Source organism: Poecilia reticulata, chromosome 1 (genome assembly GCF_904066995.2).
Source record: "Poecilia reticulata chromosome 1, P_reticulata-male-v2, whole genome shotgun sequence".
NCBI classification, from domain to species: Eukaryota; Metazoa; Chordata; class Actinopteri; order Cyprinodontiformes; family Poeciliidae; genus Poecilia; species Poecilia reticulata.
Genome location: NC_088830.1, coordinates 4,094,580 through 4,109,055, shown reverse-complemented (window position 1 = coordinate 4,109,055; position 14,476 = coordinate 4,094,580).

The window sequence follows — 14,476 nt, the reverse complement described above, 5'->3', positions numbered from 1 at the left end:
AAAAAAACATTTTATATTGGACAACTTATTTTTGTGGGACTCTGTAATTGCTACATGTCTTGGACCACTTTGTGGTTGATCTGCAACATTTCCAGTTTTAAGAAACTTACAAATAAGTTTTGCCACAGTGTTGTGTGTGAGGCTCGTTCCATGTTTTCTGCTAAAGTTTGGTGCAACCATGCGACTGCTTCCTGATCCAGCCATCAGTATGATTTCAATTCTTTGCTCTTTTGTCAAACACATCTGAAATATAAAAGAAATATACATTTTACATTCTCCTACGTATGGAAACTTATGGCCCAACCTGTACATCAAAATCTGATGTTACAAAATGTTTTTATGTTTTATTTTATATTAATCTGCATGACTTGGCATTCTATTCTATTCTATTCTATTCTATTCTATTCTATTCTATTCTATTCTATTCTATTCTAATTCTGACAGGTCTTGTCCCACCACAGAAATCTTCCTGTCCTCCCCTGAAAATGAAACTTTTTCACTGTTTCTCACTGCTTGTCACTTGTATGACATTTAAGAAATGCCACACTGAGGGAAATACAAAGAAGGTAATGGCTAAAGAAAATGAAAGTGCCAAAAAGAATGAAGAAAGCAGGAAAATCTGACAAAAAAAACAACTATGCAGAACATAAACCAAAGAAAGAAAGAAATAAGGTGAAACACATATCAAACTAAATCATTTAAATTAAAGGCGTTATTGCAAAGCAATTGCTATCCCAACTATTCTTTCAACATAGTGTACTTTTTAAAGTGACATTAGTACGCCATTTTTATTGAAGCAATAATTCATATTTTTTAAAGGGGATTTTGTGGTAAACAGTTCTGTTCAGTAAACAGCTCTACACGGTCTCAGTTTGGAGAAACAGATTAATGAAGGGAATTGGAGGTGAAAAGATTAGCATGTCATTCAACTGGGCCTTGATGCAGAAGTGAAAAACTCTTGCCAAGCAGATTTTCTAACACATTCACCCAACATTTATCTGCTACTTAAATAATATTGAGTATGCATTTGTGGGGAATCTGCCTATATGTTTTTGAAGCTACAGTCAGAGCACCCGGCTTGCTTCTTTTGATTACATGGAGAGAATCCTGTCTTCTAAAAGTTGCTGGCCTTTTAAAAAAGGTGTAAAAAGGGTGTCATAAAAAGTAGAATTCATCTTCAACTATTAGTGAGGTCTCTCAAAATAATTTCTCTAATCAATCGAGTCACATCATTTGTGTTTAAAATCATTAATTGTTAGTAATTGAACCTGATTGTGTTCTTGTTTGAGTGCTATCTTGTGTGCTTTGATTTACAGGGAAACAATGCCTACAGCTGTTTATACATTATTTCTAAATAGTTCCTAAATATTTTTGCATTCTTCTTGTTTGTTTAATTGACAATTAACACCACAGATTTTCTTACTGGAATTTGATAAATTGTATCCAGTATTTTTCCTAGTATCTGTACTGTGGTTAAAATCCACCTGACTCTGCAAAGATGGCTTTGTACTGTAGGTGAGAATAAAACTGACTGCTCATAAATACTCTGCAGAAAAATGAGCGCAAACAGAAGACATTTGTAATTGTTGAAAATTCTGAATACATGTTGATAGAAGGAAATAAAGAGACATTTCATTTATGTTTAAAAATTCTTTAAAAAGAAAAAAAAAAGGTATAAGTCCAGACAATGTCAACATATGAGAATATGGTCACAAAACATGAGAATGGGGAATGAAAACTGTGTGTATATATATATATATATATATATATATATATATATATAGCAAAAGGAATTTCAAAGACAGAACTATAAAGAACCAATAGTTGAGTTTAAATGAACAAATAGTCCAGGACCATCTGTGGATTTCAACCACCAAGGGAGCAGATATCAAATCAATAAATCAGAGATGTGTTTAGAAAGGAGGAGATTCCAGGCTTTAAAAAGAGAGGAATGAAATTTTGAAATCAATGACGGACTCAGCTGAGAGCCGGAGTGGAGAAGCAGCCGTTACGTGACCTGGTTCAACTTCAGTACTGATTCAAGCTGCATTGTTTCTAATCAAATAGAGAAAATTAGCTGCACTGATGGGAAAATGTGCCACAATATTTAAGTTGTTTTTGTCCAGTTTGGCTAGTTGCACATCTAACAGCATATATGAAAGTTTCTACTATTTTAGACTTATGAGAGAAGAGCATAAGTAAAGTTGACCCTCTTTTGTGGTAACCGCTTCCGGGGTAGAACAAGCTGTGCCGAGCAACTTGGACAGCAGACTGCATTCATTGATTGGCACTGAAACATGTTTCCTTTACGTGTTTCAGTGTTAAATAATAACTTTACATTGAGCCTGGAGTTGAGTTTTTGTTCAGCTCTTTGACAGACGCTTTTCACTTCTTGCAGGTTCATCACTTCTCCATGGAGATTTCTCCCTCCAGACACAATGTTCACTTTAACTGGAGCAATGGAATCAATGATGTCTGAAATATTAGAGTAGAAATGATCTGCCAACTCATCTACTGGCTACTTGAGAAAAGGCAGATGGGAGAGTGAACCTGATTGGAGGTTTCAGGTGCTGCTCTTATGAGGATAGGATGACATCAATTACAGAGACCTAATATTTACCCTTACTGATAATCAGGGGTGAAAGTAAGGGGGTACGGCAGGGTACTGCGTACCCCTAAAAGATTTAGCGGGGGTACGCAGTACCTGCAAGAGAGTGGAGCGGCTGTCTGCTGCAAAAAATCAGTGGGTTCACTGTGAAGCCGCGAGAGCACCCACTAATTAACCGTGACTGATTCGTTTTTCAAGAATAATCTAAAACACGACTTAATCAGTTATTAAATAACTTTTTTCCCATTTCATATTGTTTCTGAACTGTTCGTGCTATAGAGCAGGGCTCCAACACGTCAACCGCTGAGGGTTTTGAGTCGATCTCAGCATGAGGTGACAAACTGAACGGCGCCAGGGCGTTGAGACCAGAACGTTCTCTGGGTCCTTTTCAAAGCGTTCGTAACTTTATTAAAGAACAACAACAACAAAAATCAACAAAAAGTGTTCAAATTAATGATCCATCAACAATAATAATCTCTGTGATTATGGTTTCAACAAGGTGTTGCGCAATTCTGTGCGTTTCGTATGGAAGTAAATATGTGCCATCAGAATTTGAATAAAAAATGCATCTGAAACTTGAATGTTGTATATTTGCGCTTACTTTTTCAATTTGAAAATTAATTCAGAATACAATTTTGACCTAAAAAAAAATTCAGTGTCATTATTTGTACACGTTTGCAATTTTCATTTGTTAAAAAAATTCACATTCCTATTTCAAAGTGATGAAATTTTCAATATATATATTTTTCAGTGTTAAAAAAATTCAGCATATAAAAAAATTCAACTTTTAAAAATTCAAATGCAATATTTTCAGTGTCCTAAAAATTCAACTTGCTCAAATTTGCTGTCTCAAATTCAACATCTAAAAATTCGCTGTACAAAAATGGCGAGGTTACTTCAGGTCACAGACATTAGCAATCGTTGTCAGATTTCAACACTGAGCTAATCACATGACCTAAGCGTCATATTGAAGAAATACCAGCATCACCGAGGCTAGCGACACATGGAGGCGAACGCAAACCCAACGGTGAGTCTATGCTTTCATATTTCTGTAGTACATTTTATTTTGCGCATGAACTTTGATACATGATATTAAAGCTTGATTTAAAACACATTTTGTTTTTTGCCTCTTATTTAGAGGAAATATTGATGTTGATGAGACTTTCTCCAAAATAATAACTTTTTTCAACCTTTATAGCTCCATTTTTGAAAATGAGGCTCTAACATTCACAAATGACATTGAAATAAAATCCAGTCCAACATCTATTTTGAGGTGATTCCTCTGGAACCTGTTGGAGGAAAAATATCCCAACTTCAGAAGATGAGCTTTTAACCTAACAGAGCTCTGTGGTTCCTCCTGTCAGTATGAGAGTCAGGGTGAGGAGGCGCCATGTTAGGAAGAGAAGTGGAAGCTGCAGGATCTTCAGAACAAACAGGTCATGATGCTGGGCTACTGATTATCTCTCTATCTGGACACAGGATCAATAGAACCAGTTTAAAATATAAAATGAATGGTTATATTCCAGACATGAAAAACTGGGATACACTCCATGCCATGATGTTCATAATTTAGGTCTCATGGCATCTCAAGGCCATGAGAGGCCATTCTGAGTGGACCATGTTCCGTACCTCCATTGCCGAGGCGGCCTATTGGAGCTGCGGCCGCAAGGTTGTTGGTGCCTGTCGCGGCGGCAACCCTCGAACCCGTTGGTGGACACCTTTGGTGAGGGATGCTGTCAAGCTGAAGAAGGAGTCCTACACCTTTTTGGCCTGTGGGACTCCAGAAGCAGCTGATGAGCGAAACGGCATGCGGCTCGGGTTGTCGCTGAGGCAAAAACTCGGGCGTGGGAGGAGTTTGGAGAGGCCGGCTCGAAGCCGTACGGAAGTACGGCTTCGAGGCGATTCTGGTCCACCATCCGGCGTCTAAGGAGGGGGAAGCAGTGCAGCACCAACACTGTTTGTAGTGGGGATGGTATGCTGCTGACCTCAACTCGGGACGTTGTGGGCCGGTGGGTGGAATACTTCGAAGACCTCCTCAATCCCACCAACAAGCCTTCTGTTGAGGAAGCTGAGCCTGGGGACTCTGGGTTGGGCTCTCCAATCTCTGGGGACGAGGTTGCCGAAGTGGTCAAAAAGCTCCTCGGTGGCAGGGCCCCGGGGGTGGATGAGATCCGCCCGGAGTTCCTTAAGGCTCTGGATATTGCAGGGTTGTGTTGGCTCATGCGAATCTGCAATATCGCATGGACATCGGGGGCAGTTCCCCTGGATTGGCAGACTGGGGTGGTGGTCCCCCTGTTTAAAAAGGGGGACCGGAGGGTGTGCTCCAATTAAAGGGGGGTCACACTCTTAAGCCTCCCTGGTAAGGTCTATTCAGGGGTCCTGGAGAGGAGGGTCTGTCGGATAGTCGAAACTCGGATTCAGCAAGAGCAGTGTGGTTTTCGTCCTGGTCCAGCTCTACACACTCAGCAGGGTGCTGGAGGGTGCATGGGAGTTCGCCCAACCAGTCTACATGTGTTTTGTGGACTTGGAGAAGGCGTTCGACCGTGTCCCTCGGGAGGCCTTGTGGGGGGTACTCCGGGATTATGGGGTACCAGGCCCCTTGATACGGGCTGTCAGGTCCCTGTGTGACCGGTGTCAGAGTCTGGTCCGCATTGCCAGCATGAAGTCGGGCTTTGCGGATGATGTGGTCCTGTTGGCTTCATCGGAACGTGATCTGCAGCTCTCACTGGAGCGGTTCGCAGCCGAGAGTGAAGCGGCCGGGATGAGGCTCAGTGCCTCCAAATCCGAGGCCATGGTCTTGAGCCGGAAAAGGGTAGAGTGCCTTCTCCGGGTCAGGGGGGTCGTCCTGCCTCAAGTGGGGGAGTTTAAGCATCTGGGGATCTTGTTCACGAATGAGGGAAGAAGGGGGCGGGAGATCGACAGGCGGATTGGGGCAGCGTCTGCTGTGAAGCGGGCGTTGTACCGGTCCGTTGTGGTGAAGAGAGAGCAGAGCCAAAAAGCGAAGCTCTCGATTTACCGGTCAATCTACGTTCCCACCCTCATCTATGGTCATGAGCTTTGGGTTATGACCGAAAGAACGAGATCACGGGTACAAGCGGCCGAAATGGGTTTCCTCCGAGGCTCTGCTTCCCAATGCTAACCCCCCCTGCTCTTTGCCCCCTGCACCGGCGCCGACCGCTGGACCCGCCTCCAGGGTCCACCTCTGCCTACTGGATCATTTCAGTGGAGATTTCAGACTGTGGCAGGAAGCCGGAGTGCCCGGAGAGAAACCTGCAAAGAGGAAACCTGTCAAATCTTTGTACCTTTTGTCCTCTGGTGTCTGATCAATTCTTCTCGTAAATGTAAATGAAATCGTTGTTGGACATGTCTTCACTGCAGTCGCTGTCTGCAGTGAAGACATGCTCATTGTCTGCCTTCACGGTTCGTTCTCCCTTCATTAAATAACAGTAGACTTCTGTCAGCTTTGGATCCGCACAGATAACGGAGGACAGGTGGTATGTCTCCGTCCCACATTCTGCAGGCACATCGATGGTCTGAGTGGCTTTGGTTTGGTGCTTCCTGGTCAACCTGTGCAGAAAAAAATACCAGGACCTTGTTATCGGTCAGGCAGTGTTTTTTCTCCCAAGGTGACCCGCAGCCTGAACAACGGCGTGTGCACGCCAAATCCAACCAGTATTCAAGCAGTATAGATATACTGGTTGAAAATAATACCGGTTGAAGGGCAATCATGGCGCCGTTGTTCAGGAGCCTGAGGGAAGTGGCTCCACAGTTAGAGCAAGAGTCATTGTCGTACAACTCTCTCTCTGTGTCGCCACCAAACGAATCCAGCCAGACCAGCACAGACTCCAGCAAACTTTTTGTCATAGTCCTTTCCCACGTCTGACGGCAGCTTCTTTTCCCTCAGCTCCATCAGAACTGGGGAAAGGTCTTGTTGACTAAAATGCTTGCCGGGCTGATGGACAGCTGAGAGGATGAGACTCCCACAGCAGGGGATGGACGATGCCTCCAGAAAAACCCTTTCCTTAGTGAGACACTGCTTGGTGACGCTCAGGTTTAGGATGCTCTGGAATGCAGCGTTCACCCAGCTGTTCTGGAGCTCATCGGAGAACTTGACGAAGTTCTCCTCCGCTTGTCCTGGTCCTGCAGATGTCCTCCCTACATCTAGCAGATCTGAGCCAACGCTAGCTACTGAATTAACGTTAGGGGAACAGGAAACCTCGACAGCAATGGAAATCTTTACATTCAGAGATGGTTTTTCAGACAAATGAGCAACAACACTGTTTTCATCTGAATTATAACGTTCCCCATCTGGGGAACGTTGAAATTCAAAGGACCCTGTGAAAGTGGCCTTCAGAGGACTCTCCTGCAAGGATGGGACCAGCGAAACCAAAGCTTTGGTTGTCACTTCAGCCACAGCTTTGGCTGCGAGATCAGCCGCAGACAAATCTTCCCCAGCCGGGTAAGATTTTTCTGCGACTGCAGTCTCACCCTCACGCTGTACCATCATTTCCGAACAAACCTCCCCAGCCGGATCAGTTTCTCCAGAGACAGTACAGTCCTCTGTACTGTCTCGTACAGAGGACGAGATGGAGTCCAAGGTCCCAACATCCAACGCCTTTTCAGAACAAACCTCCCCAGCCGGGTCGGTTTGTTTTTGCAAGTGGATGTAAATCCTTTCCAAAACAGATCATCCTCTTCATCCTGATCGTTTTCTTCATTGCAATCCTTCCCTGGAAAGAAATGATCGCACACTTTCTTCATCCCGGTGGTCACGGCATATCCAATGCCCCAACCAAACGGGAATATCAGGGGAACAAGCGCCGTCGCAAAACTGAACATTGTTGCTATAAACAAATCTGAAACTCCAAGAAATGTCTGGATCCTGACTGATGCTTAGAGATTCCAGTATTCAAGCATTAGAACTTCTTTGATCTACTGTGATGTACATGATGTCATCTATGCCCTCATCAGTGAGCTCACTTCTGGTGCAACGCCTTGCTTCTGATCGTTGCTATGGAAATGCTCAGATCAGCTCTGCATGACACAAGCTGACATAAATATTTAAATAAAACGTTATGCTTTTTATTTATTTAACATGAAGAGATTAATAGATTTGTATATGATTTAATTTTTGCTTTTGTGGTTTTCCATACCTGCTGTGGTATAAATGTTCTGAAGCCTTTTATCCACTATTATTTTTAATTACTATTAATTCATTAGGATTATTCATGTATTAATCATTGCACAGTGCTAGGAACAGTCTGTGACTTATTATATTTATTTTTATTAATTTTCGCAGACAATTTAATGCTGTGACTATTTTACCAAACATAAGAAACAAAAGCAGAAGAGCGATCCAGACCTGCACTTATACAGAATTTTATTGAGGTCCAGAACCCAGAAGTTCTTGGCTTGCATCATTCAGGAGTCTTGGGGATAAAAAGGCTTCATGATTGTATTTCAAAGGCAGATTTCAAGAACAACTCGGGCAAGAGTTTGGGTCAGGTGCTATTTCAAGATGTAGACGTGTGTAGGAATCTCCACGATGTCAGTAACACAGAGTAGCATGTCTTAGTAGGTGTATGTGTGTGTGTGTGTGTGTGTGTGCGTGTGTGCATGCATGTGTGTGTGTGTGTGTGCGCAAGTAAAATGCTGTCATAGTACCCCCAAAAATTTAAAACTACTTTCACCCCTGCTGATAATCAGGACCAGAGTGTGTCCTTTGTTTGTGTGTTTGATTGGTTTGATTACATGTTGGGTCAAACTGAAGTTTTGAAGTGTTATTACATAGTGAAAGGAAGTGCTGTGATCAGTTTGTTTTTGTTTTTAGAGATTTCTTTTTTGGATTTTGTTATCCTCTGGACTAGAGTACAAACCCCACTACACACACCACCGTCACATAACCTAAAAACAACAACAGTAAACAAACAAAATATAAATCTATCTGTCACAAAACTACAGCATATGACAATACTAACCAAGGTTCAGCTAAACGGTAATAAAATGATAAAACATGTATTGATTATATCATAATTACTGAAATTGTTAGGAACATAAATTGAAGCAAAAATCAAATTTTTTTGGTTAATAACAAAGTGGATTTTAAAATATCCATCTATGGAGATACAGCACAATTCAAAGAAATGCAGGAAAACCTTAAAGTTTAAATTTTCCCCTATTTATTTAGGAGAAAGCTGTGAGAGGTGATGCGGTTTTCCGGTTCTTATGTTGTCCGGCGCTCCCTCCAGACGTTTTGCAGACATGTTCTTCGGAGGATGCAGGAGGAATTACGTTTCCTATCCCGCACCGAATCACTGCAGGGGGCAGCTGATGCATGTGATGTCTGAACTAAAACTCACTCGCTGCTTGTAAACCACAGTGCAGCAGCAGACTTATTACTCTCCAACATTAATGTGGCTTTCAATAAGAAAGAGGTTCGACTGAAAATGCAGATTCAGTTAGAGGAAGTGCTTTTCTTAACCCGGGATTTCTTGGCTCATTCAGTACATGAAACGGCTCACGGACTGGAAAGCTTTTTGGCTTTAAGCTGGGATTTCTTCACTTTTTTTTTCTTTTTAAAGCCGAGCAGCTATATTGCCTTTTTCAACCTTGAGAGTAACTGGGTCACATATTCTGGAGTTTTACTCATTCGTGTAAAACTTTTTACATCTTCTTTTCTGCGGCCCTTGTGCTTCGGTTACCTCTGCGCTCTTCCTCTCAGTAACAAACGCATTTATAAATTCTCCATGTCCTCCTCCTCACTCATTCTTACAGTCGACATTCTGTCCTCTTTCATCTCTTTCATGTAAAGTCTTGCTAATCTCAGCTGCACCTTCAGCATACTTAGGAGGCTCTTGAGAGACATGACGGACATCAGAAGTGTTTACTGAGACACGACACAGGGACGGGTAGAGGACATCAGAGGCCAGGCTGCTAATTCATCCTGAAATAAAAACAGGAACAGTTTTGAGTTAACAGAAAGAAGTAACTTTATGTTTGGCTGAAGTGGAGGACATTTTGCTTCCTGAGATATTTGTTGAATCTAGAAGTAAGGCTGAAAAAAGAATTCTAATTTACTAATTAGTCCTTGAAAGAGTCAGTTGAAGAGTTATTTATTAGAGATTTTTTTGTATTTATTTAAAGAATTATTCTTCATACTTTTTGTTTAGAGTTCATACAGGGGTGTCCAAAGTGGGTCCTGGAGAGTCGGCATCCTGCATGTTTTAGTTCTCTCCCTCATTCTACGCACCTGGATCCAATGATGTCCGATTAGAGGCCTAAGAAGAACATTGACATGCTGAGGAGGTTGTTACTACCACCAGGGAGAGAACTGAAACATGCAGGGTCCCCTCAGGACCGTCTTTGGACAACACTGGTGTAAGATAATGGATGGATGGATAATCACTCCTACGTTGTCATTAATCACATTTAGTCTCTATTCTTAACTCTGTAAGCTTGAAATGTCAAAATGCACGTTTTCAAAAAAAGTTTTTGATTCAAATGTGATTTAGAAATGTCAACTGTAAAATGGTTTGGTGATATTTCACCAAAAGGCACAACCTTCTGGTTGTTGGGTCTCTTCCTGACACAACAAAACACTACAGTTCACACCACTGATCCCAGTACAAACACACTGTACAACCACAGAGTGCATAAAAACCTGCATACATAGTTCAAAGATGTGATAAGACTTGATTTTCCACAAAATCCACTTTGTTTACTAGAGTCTAGACCGGCTTACTCCAGTCTTTTAAAAGGTTGGAAAGATCAAAACATGGACTAGACAGAACCTGAAAAATAAAAGTACCTGTAAGGATTCGTGACTAAGAGTGAACCTCTGTGTGACAGGAGAAGGAGGTTAGTTTAACATGGTGAAGCGTAAGAAAAAGTACAAAAATGTGTGTTTGTGAGATAGAGGTTTTTGTTGGTGGTACAGTGTTTGTGTTGCACTTGGCTAAGGAAGTCCACCTCCAACGAGGTGGAGGAGGATAAAATTGCTGGCTAAATGTGACCTTGTCTTTCTTACCATAAGTGGAGCCACGTTTTGCTGCTTTCTGAACACAATGACTGTAACTGCTTCTTGTCATTCCATCAAGTACTCCCTCTACGCTTCCCTACAATCTGTCTCTTGTGTTAATGAAAGGTGGGTCTCCTGACTGGAGGTGACATCATGTCATTGTTTCAGGCATCTTCACAAACAAACTGCTGCTTCTGGTCCAGCAGAGGGATTTCAGAGGCAGCGAAAGTTACAGTTAGCTTAAATATGAAACGTGAATTTGTATCTCCTTCATTTATGTGAGAGTAGCAACATTAGAACCTGAATTGATAAGCTTATTTAGTCCGTTTTTAATATTACTTTTAAATGGCTGCATAACCTATTTTTACCCTCTTGAAAATGAGAAACTGAGATGTTGAATAAAATATTTTGGCAAAAGAAAACACACAAAGATAAAAATTAAAATATCTTCAATCCTTTCGCCTTTTTCCAGTCTGACACGAGTTTTGCTACATCTCTACATGTTAATGTCAGAAAACGTAACTCTGCTGCTGCAGAGAATGAGCAGCACAGCCGCGCCCCGTGTCATTCTGCTTTGCCTTAGCGGACGGTAATGAAAACTGCGTCCTGCATCACAATAACCACTGACCCCTGTGCCAGGATTTGATAGGCTCCTCTGTGGCATCCTGGGTGTCCTCTGAGGAAGGTCCTGACCAGTTCGGACCTGATGGGAATATTCATGACTGTGTGTTTGTAAGCCAGGAGACTTGCATCGATTTGTATAAAACAACCCCGAAGGTGTAGCTAGCAGGGAGAGTGGAGAGGATGGAAGAGGGTTTAATGAATGGGAGAGGTGAGACTTCTCTCTGTGTGTGTGTCTCTCAAAACCCATCTATCAAAAAACTGGCAAACGGATCTGATCAGGCTTTGTTTAAGCTGCTGTGCTCTGCTGACAGTTCAAGGTTGAGATAGTGTTTATACATTTTGACTCAAATGGCACAACGACATTGATCACATAATTGTAATTTAACATAATTTGTAAATTGAAAGATGTGAAAAGAGTGACCAAAATGCAACCCAGTAGAAGCTAATTTAAAACTGTTTTATAAGCGTTGGAGCAACCAAGTATTTTTTTTATTATTATTATTATCAATCCATTATTTATGCAAGAAAATCTCTTGAGACTCGTTGTCTTGTTTACAACAGAGACCTGTCGAGTAAATAAAAACACTGAGGGAGAGATGAACTGACCAAAACCACTGTCTGATGTGCAGCAAACAGCAAAAAACCATGGAAACAAAACTAAAGCATCAAACTTTAAATTTCATTTTCAACATTGATTAAAATTGTTTTATTTATGCTCACAAAAACTATTGCCATAAATTATGACTGTTTTCTGTTATCAGATGTATCTGATAACTCAGAAAGAAAAACAATTTTAATTTCCCAGGGGAAATATCTCCTCAAAAAACAAAAGCAGCAGCTCCAAGAAAAACATTTTAACATCAGAAAACACAAATGTTGTCACTCATAAAACTGCAGGATTGAGGCTGTGTGTATATATTTTGTATATACACTATGTTTTGTGTAAATGTGGATGGTTAATTGATGCTCAATTGCATATGGTATAAATTGTCTTTTCAGAAAAGGGGTACTACATAAGATTTTTTTTTCTTCAAACTACTACTTGTCATTCAAAACTTTTGTTTATGCCAACAACAGCGTGTTCATTTGAACCTGTAATTGAATGACTTAGACCAGAGAGGTTGCCAAGCTTCATTACAAAATCTATTTTCTTTATAAGGTCAAAGGTCCAGCAAACCGCTCATTAGTAAAACCTATTTAATGGGCTTGCTAACAACTTGAACTCGTCTGTTTTCTGAATCTCAATAGCACACTTTCCTATTTCAGAACACACAAGTTTAAACCGTCATTCATAAAATGACCCAATTTTGTTTTACCCAGAAAAAAAACAAGAGTCTAAATGATTCTGTCCTTTAATTACCAAAAGTGGTTTTTGCCTTCAAAAACTCATTCCCATTTTTTGCCAACACATTCATTCCTTTCCCAGTTTGACACGAGCCGATTGTTGATCCGTTGCTTATGGGAAACCATTTTGACCACGAGCCGTAACAGAACTTAAGATGAATCTCAATGTTATTTAGTCTTGCCTGTTTTCCACTAATAAATACTATAAGTTTCCAAAGGTTTAGCAATTTTTCAGTTTTGTTTTGAAGCATCTCAGAGCCCGATAAGGCTACAGGAGAGGAAGATTGATCTCAGTGCCACCTTTGATACGCTCACTCTTTATCTCATAACTCTCATTGATTTCCCAAGCGCAGAAACACGGTTGAAAACGTCGGGAGCAGCTTTTATATCTGCCTCTCTGATACTGAATCATAGGGATTCTAAAGATTCTCTACGTTTCACTGTTATTTATTAGCTGCTTAGTTCCTTAATTCCTTAAATGCAATAAATGTGGAGAAAGTTTGACGTCTAGTAATATTTGTTCATATTTGCAACAAATATCTGAAAATAGTCTTAAAGACAAAGAGTAAATTCATAAATGCTTTGACTAAACGTCTGGCCCTACAAGGGCTATAGAGAGACATGCAAAGAGAGTTTTTTTCTGCTATAGATAATATCAAACATGTTTGTGCTTTGCTTCAGATGTTGCAGTAGCAGTCAGTGTTACTTGGCTATGGATCGTAGACCCCCTGTTGTGAAGGGAAGCCTGGTATAGGGATTTCTCCAACATGAAAATCTGCCAGTGAACCCAGTCAAAGGAGAAAACTGTGTGTACATTCAGCTGAAGAAATGAGAAAACTAAACAAGCAATTTTTTGCGTGCTGGCAGGAGGATGAGCAGGCCTTTTGGTGAGCGATGATTGGTGTTGTGTAACGTGACGGTACTTGAATCGAAACTTGATGACACTCTGCTCCCTGCGGAGGAAGGCATTTCCCTGTTTCTGTCAAGAAAGCAAAACTTTGTCGGGTTATTTTCCTCCCTCCTGGCTGATTTTAACAAGGAAAACACACCCTTTCTCTCTTTTTTCTTTTCCCTTCCCTCTGCCAGACCTACTTTAGACAGAACAAAAAAATGCCAGTGGGGGAATATCGAGCGGGCTAACAGACGATGACAGAGTTGCTTCAGAGAGATGTGAGTGACATCAGAAACGATGCAAGTGTGTAGGTGGAAAATTCAATCACGCTGAGAGTGTAGTATGCAGAACAATCCTCCAGAAGCACAAGTGAATAATTCTTACTTTGATAGGGCCAAATCATCAACGAACCTTTGGGTATGAAGGAAGGGATTGATAGAAGCTGAGACGAGGAATTGTTTTGGAGGGTTGGGGAGGCAAGCACAGTCAGTTCTATGTGGGAATATCTGTTTTATTTTATGTTTTTCCTAACTTGAAATGTTAATAGGGGCTAACTGGCCTCTCTAACCCAGAGGATTGGCTGGCCTTGACTGCAGAGTCTGAAAACAAGATGAGGAACCATGAGAAACCATCAATCACAGCCAGTCATTTGATCATTCAGTCCATCTGCTCACACAGTGTGGACAGACTGAAAGTCAGAATAATCACCATTCACACACGGCGGTCACAGTAAATGAGTGTAATAAGAGGCACAAAGAAATAATTTAGCAATGGAGTCAGGACACCGCAGAGATCGTTTTCAGTTGGAGTTTGAGGACATTTGAATTTAAGCTGCTTTGTCTATTGAAATATTTTGAATTTTGAAAACATTTTTTTACAATTATTCTTAGTTTGATGCTTTCAGGAATGAATTTGTGATTCGTCTATAAATTAAAGCATGACCCACTTCTCTGAACCCCATCAGACCTCATGCTACTGTGATTCAGTTTAA